Below are 7,273 nucleotides of genomic sequence, written 5' to 3' on the forward strand. Positions count from 1 at the left end.
AAGGAGTTGATGACTGAGACTCACCACTCTGAGTTCTCTGTTCATCCAGGAGGCGATAAGATGTATCAAGATATGAAGCGGCAGTTTTGGTGGGCAGGTATGAAGAGGGACATTGCTCTTTTTATTTCTCAGTGTAGTACTTGTCAGATGGTTAAGATTGATCATCAGAGGCCGCCGGGAGCTCTACAGTCACTACCAATTCCGGAGTCGAAATGGGAGAGCATATTTATGGATTTTGTGGAAGGGTTGCCAAATTCTTACAAGGGGCATAATTCCATATGGGTCATTGTGGATAGGTTGACCAAGTCAGCTTATTTCTTGCCTATTTGCACTGACTACACTTCAGAGCAGTTGGCGAGGCTTTACATTTCAGAGATTATGAAGCTACATGGCATTCCATTGTCTATTATATCGGACAGGGATTCGAGCTTTGTATCTGGATTTTGGAAGAGTTTTCAGCAAGCTTTAGGTACGGAGTTACACCTTAGTACTGTTTATCATCCTCAGACTGACGGACAGACTGAGAGGGTGAATCAGATTATGGAAGATATGCTTCGGTCGTGTGTCCTGGATTTCAAGGGCCACTGGGAGGAATATTTGCCACTTGTGGAGTTTGCTTATAACAATAGTTTCCAAAAGACTATTGGGATGGCACCTTTTGAGGCGTTATACGGTCGACCATGTCGATCACCTGTTTGTTGGATGGAGGTTGGAGAGAATCGATTCTTAGGTCCTGAGTTCATCAAAGATTGCTCTTATTCGAGATCGCATGCGTACTACCCAAAGTAGGCAGAAGAGCTATGCTGATCGTCGCACTCGTGCTTTAGAGTTTCAGGTTGGGGATCAGGTTCTTCTCAAAGTATCTCCTATGAAGGGTGTTATACGCTTTGGGAAGAAAGGGAAGTTGTCTCCGTGGTTTGTCGGTCCATTCATGATTACGGATCGAGTTGGAGCTGTTGCTTATCGGTTGGCACTGCCGGATAATTTGGACCGCGTACACAACGTATTCCATGTGTCCATGTTGCGGAAATTTCTGCGGGATGAGAATCGGTATCAGCATATCGATGTTGGGGAGGTTGAGTTGCAGCCGGATGCAACTTATTGGGAGCCACCATGTCGTATTGTCGATCGTCGGGATCAAATCCTTTGCAATAAGGTTATCCCTTGGGTTCGTGTTCAGTGGAGTCATCACAATGAGGCTGAGTCCACTTAGGAATGGGAGGATGTCATTCGCTCGCAGTTTCCTGAAATATTGGAAAAAGGTAAGAGCGAATTCCGAGGATGGAATTCCTTTTGTTAGGGGGGAAGAATGTAATACCCTAATTTTAAAAAGGATAGTCTCGGTATTTTTAATATTTATTGTATTGCCTTTTAATTTATTTTATTGTCTTTATCGCATTTTTATTTATTTTATTGTTTTTTTTTTCATTTGTTCAATTGGTTATTTGAAATTTGAATTAAATTGGTTTTATGTGATTATTTGGTTTAATTATTGTTTACCTATGTGTCGTGTGTTTTAAATTGAATTAAGTTATCTTTTATTATTTAATTGGCATTTTATTGTTTAAGTGTTTTTAATTATTTAATTGGGTTTTTAATTGGAATAATTAGTTAAGTGGATTTAATTATTTAATTGTTTTTTTCCATTTAATTCTGTTTTAAATTACAGTTAACTTTGGGGTTGGAATTTCACGTATAGGTAAGCTGTAACAGAGGTAGTTTCATGGGCCGACTAGGTTTAGAATTAGGGCTCTGTCTCTGATTAAACACGGATTAGGGTTTATGTTTTTACGCCTATATATATATACGGTTATACTCTGTATCAAGGGTTGGAAAAAAACCCTATTCACGTACCAAAGATACAGAAAGCAGTTGTGGGAAAACAGAGTGAGGCTTAAGAGGAATTGTACAGAGAGGACCAAGGAGGTTGAGTAAGGATTAGAGACAGAGTTATAGGAAGCTTGGCGGCGTTCAGAATTGCCGGAAAACTTAGAGACGACACAGGGATTTCAAAATTGAAATCACAGGCAAGTTCTTATCTTCCTCCTTCTCTTTGGCTCATGTTCTGTGCACCTAGATAGTCTCTAGGGATTAACTAATTACTAAATGAAACTTATGTGCTTAATGTATGCTTGTTGATGATTTGTTTGCATTGAATCCAAATATATTTATAGTTCGTGTATTGTTGCAACCAGTTCTGTTCATTAAAGCATATTAAAATCTGTTGAGATTTTAGTTACGATTCTTGCCTCTATCTTCTGTAAACAAACCCTGGGGATGTTAATGGGATGATATAAGACTCCTAAGATCAGTTTGTGAAGAGAAATAGGGAGGTTGGAATAGAATTATAGTTTCAGTTTTGTTCCTAACGCGGGTTAGTTCGGTAGCAAATTTAATCTCTGTAATTGATTTTACTTGTTGTTATCAAGCCATTGGGATGCTACTGGGTATTAATATGACACCTAAGTTTGGTTTTAAAAACTAACAGAGTGTTAGGAATAAGCCGGAAAAGGAGCACAAGAGCTGAAACAACGCACCAGGGACGAAGGCTCTCAAAGGAGGTGAGAGCCGGCTCCATAGAAGTGGGAGCCGGCTCCAACAACAAAGTAGAGCCGGCTCTAAGGAGTCCTAGAGCCAGCTCTAGGCTGGAAAAAGAGCCTGATCCAAATTTTGGAGCAGGCTCCCTTGTTATTTTTGATTTATTTTAAGTTTTTTTTTTTTAATTTTCTACGTACTATGTTCACTGTTGGAGCATGGAGACTATTTGAGTGAATTTGGAACTTGGGATTAAGGAATGAATTTTGAGTGTTATTAAGACCCTAAATTGATTAAAGTTTAATTCTAAATTGTCGGTACAAGTAGTGTAAAAATTAAGGCACTTAACAAATGGAAGTTGAATTAATTGTTGAATTTAATTTCAGCAATTTGATGGAATATAATGTGTTTATAAAACTTGTTTTAGAATACATTCAAGTGCATGATAAGGTCATTTAAGTATTAATTTTGATCTATGCATGCTTAGGAGGCTAGTTGCTGAATTATTAAATCGTTTCCTGCAACTATATGGTTAATGCTTGGATTTAAATTGCCGAAATATTAAACAATCTTCTGAAATTGTTTTAGCATTCCATTAACCTATTCACATGCATGATGGAGTCCCTGACATATTAAATTTGGTTTATGCATGCTCTGGATGTTAGTTGTTGATTTGTTAAATCGTCTTCTGCAATTATATGGTTAAATGCTTGGATTTAAATTGCTGAAGCTTTAAATATTTTTCTGCAATTGTTTGGCTGGTGGTTTTTGGGTCTGTAAATTATTAAACTGTTATATATGTTATAATTTACCTGGATAATGAGGATTGTATGTACCGGTATGGGACGGTGACATACTAGGGACGGTTTAGCTCAAAACGCATAAACCTAACCTAATGGATTAATGGAATGCATTGAAAGATATCGAATCCTAATTGTGACTAAGTCAGACCAGCTATAACCAAGTTGGATGACTTCCTGGATTAACGGATGGTAGTTAAGTCATATCCACTGAATAAGTTGAGTGACTAACTAGTTGGTTTATGGTCAGTTTAATAAATAGTTGAACTGCTTACCCTGGATTTGGACGGACTTTATATATATGTTTATGGTACCACGAGTTGAGCTTGAGTCTCAGACTCGTTGGTTAGGGTGCGTATATGCAGTGGATGCGTAGCTGGTTATAATAGGTTGAGGTGTACCCTGTTAGGTCTAGGTACTCATGCCCACCTTTGGGTGCGTATTCGCATGTTGCCTTCTATTCAGGTTGAGACCCCTATTGTAGACTAGTGAATGTCCCTTAATGTGGATATATTTATACGTATGGACTAGATAGATATTGTGAGGTGTCTACGGTGTATCTGCGTATCGGGTCACTGTATGGATTGCAGTTAGATTAGAACTTGCTCGTGGGTCTGACTCACTCCTTTATTATTCTTTTCAGGCACAGGACGGTTCCAGCCTTAGAGCTTGATCGTGCTTGTCGAGGACAGTCTCACTTTCATCGGATTACGTAGGACTTTCCTCGATGTTTCTAGTATTATCTATTTTCAGTTTCAGTCTCAGTTGAATCTTTAGTTCGGGGTCCATCAGTGGATTCCCAAGTTGTAACTTTGAGGTTTTGGAGGATTGGAGTTTTAAATTTTCAGTTACACATGGAGGATTTTATTATTATTATTTCTTTCAGTTTTATTCTATCTTTATTGGTTTTGTCATCTGTGTTCGTTTTAAAATACTTTAATTGTTTGATATTCCCTCGGGTTTGGGCCTGGTCCTGATCAACCCGTGTCTCGGATCCGAGGGGTATCACAGCTGAGCCGAGCCGAGCTTTAGCTTGCTTGGGCTCGGCTCACCAAGGCCAAGTTGTTTGGGCTCGGCCGAGCTTGGCCTAGCCAGGCTCGAGCTCAGCTCGACAATTTATTGATGAGCTCGGGCTCAGCTCAGCTTGAGCTTGTGTGTATGTGTATGTATATATATATATAAGCTCGTGTGTATTAGATGAATTAACTAACTAAAACAACAAAAATGGCCATTAGTCCCCTTTAAATCGAGTTCATAATTCTCTAATTAATCAGCAATCTTCTCTAATTTTTATTGTCTTCTTCGCAAGCTTTAAATGAATCAAATCTGTCTTCTCTAACTTTCCTAGTCTTCTTTGTCTTCTTTTTTGATTCACCAAGGAAATATAAAGCTATAGAGATAGAGAGAGTGCACACCATAATGTCGTCTATCAGTCTGTGGATCCCTAAGACGGCAGAGTGAAAGATTGCCATTATTATTATAATATTGTGTTTGGTGTGTATAAATGGAATGGAATGTGATTTCCATTCCAACCATTCCTTTGCTTGATATAAAACTTAAAGTGGGAATGATCATTCTATTGGAAATAAAATATATTCCATATAATGAAAATGCATTTCACAACTAAACTTATGGAATAACCATTTTCTTTTGCAAGTAATTTCTAAAAAAAAAAAATCAAGTTCCCCAAAACCCTCATGTTCCAAGTTCAAAAACTACTATCGCTGTGATACCCCTAATTTTGGAACACAGGTTGATCAAGTCCGCGCACAAAACCAGGGGATATCAAAACAATTTAAAGTATTTCAAATAAGTACAGATTACAAAATGAAATAAAAAAATAAATAATACGCTGAAGAAAACTAATAAATAATAATTTCCATTAATAACTCTCCAATGGTTACAATTCGGGAATCCCGTAACTCAAAGACCCTTTAACTAAAATCCACTATCTAGAAATTCATTAATAAATACTAAAATCAAATGAAGTAATAATATTCTACTTTGAAATAAATAGAAAGAGTAGATAAGTCTCCCAAGCTGCGGATCCTCGACTTTGAGACTTGAACCTCTATAACCTAAAAACTAAAAATAAAGTGAGCCAAACCCCCAAGCAAGCTCTCTTTACCAAGCCTCTGAAAACCAAGAAACAAATTATCTCTGACCTAAACCAATCCTAATAAAGTTTTAACTTTAATATACAAGGATACGCATATATATAAATAATTATATAGAATACAACAGTCACATCTATTACTAGGTTCATTAATTCCAAAACTATTAACAATGATTTAATAATAATCATACCTAGATTAATCCACCATTTCTTTTAAAGAAAAGTTCCTTAACCTCAATCCCGTCTTAGACAGTTAATTAATAATTTAAACAATAAAATATAACTAAAGAAATATTACATTTAATCCAATACCTAATAATAATTGTAATTATTAAAATCACTTAGCCCATAACTATGCTTTGACAAAATCGTCCATATCTTTACCAATATTATTTTATTAATAATATAAAATAAATAACTAATCTGTAAGTACTAGATTATTCTAATATAAGAATATCTAATCATAATCCAACTTATACATACAATAACCATATATGAAATTTTAATCATCTAATACACATAGCAATTTAATTATGCTTCGGCAAATCAACCATGCCATTATAAATCTATTTATTTATACATTGGCAATTCAACCACACCTCCTCAAGTATATATATTTATACTTTTAAATTAACAACTCAATTATGCTTCCTATGTATGTAGTTTATTTATAAAAATATTTAGGCAATGTATTTAAGCATTTGGCAACTCATCCATGCCTACAATTCAACCATGTACCAACTTTAAACTTAACCATAAGCTAATTTATGCATAGACATCTCATGCATATTATACGCATATCATTAATTTAATAACCATCCTATTATGATTTAATCAAGATATACCAAATAAAAATAATAATATTAATAATCTTAAATAATATATATATATATATATATATATATATATATATATATATATTACAATAGGGAATAGTCTGAGTGAAGTAATCATGAATAGGTTATTCAGATCCATCTCTTCGGTGAGTTCTAGATCCGGAACCAGTTCCAGCTTACCCCCTCTAATTCCAAACATAGTCAATGAAGAAGAATATCGAATTGAGGATAGTAACTTAGATTTTCGAGATTGGAATATCCCATAGGTCCTAAACTAAAGAAATTTATGAAACTAGTTTTCTCAAGTCAACCTTCATTAGTGATGAAAAGTTAAAACAGTAGAACAAATATATTCCCTGTCCAAAGAACATGAAAAATGTCAAGTACTCACAGCCCAAGCAATCAAAAGACATAGAGACCGAGGATACAATTTCATCCACATAGGTCTGGTCCAAGTAGCAGTCAAGCCATTCACAACAAGAGGAATCAATGCCTCTATCCTATTAACCCTTAGGGATGCTAGGTTCATAGATTATAACTTTAGCCTCTTAGGAGTTATGGAAACAAGTCTTTGTAATGGTCCAGTCCATTTTGATTGTTCCCAGACTTCACCCTTAGTCTAAGTGATCCCCACTTATTAAAAGCCCTTACCTTTAATGTTAAAACATCAGGTTATCCTGTAATGACCCGGTCATTTTCTCCCTTTCCTTTTTCCTTAGAATTTTACGGATGAATTTTTTTCGTTGAAAATTCTTTTCTGAGTTCGATTTCTCGTCACTTAGTGTCATCTCAAGTGCTCAGGAATGGATTCCAAGACTCTTTTTCATGGATTGACAACTTCCTTTAAGAACCAAGTCATTTCCGCATTTTCACTTTTTGGACACTATTCACTTTTTGTCATTTTCCCTATTTCGTCCTTTTCCCTATTTTGTCTTTTCCCTATTTGTCACTTTTTGGCACAACCTCACTTTTCATGCTTGAAGTTG

The sequence above is a fragment of the Cornus florida genome, unplaced genomic scaffold (assembly GCF_030987335.1).
Source record: "Cornus florida cultivar Cherokee Brave unplaced genomic scaffold, ASM3098733v1 CherokeeBrave_3.0.0_Hap2_Chr05, whole genome shotgun sequence".
In the NCBI taxonomy this organism is placed as follows: domain Eukaryota; kingdom Viridiplantae; phylum Streptophyta; class Magnoliopsida; order Cornales; family Cornaceae; genus Cornus; species Cornus florida.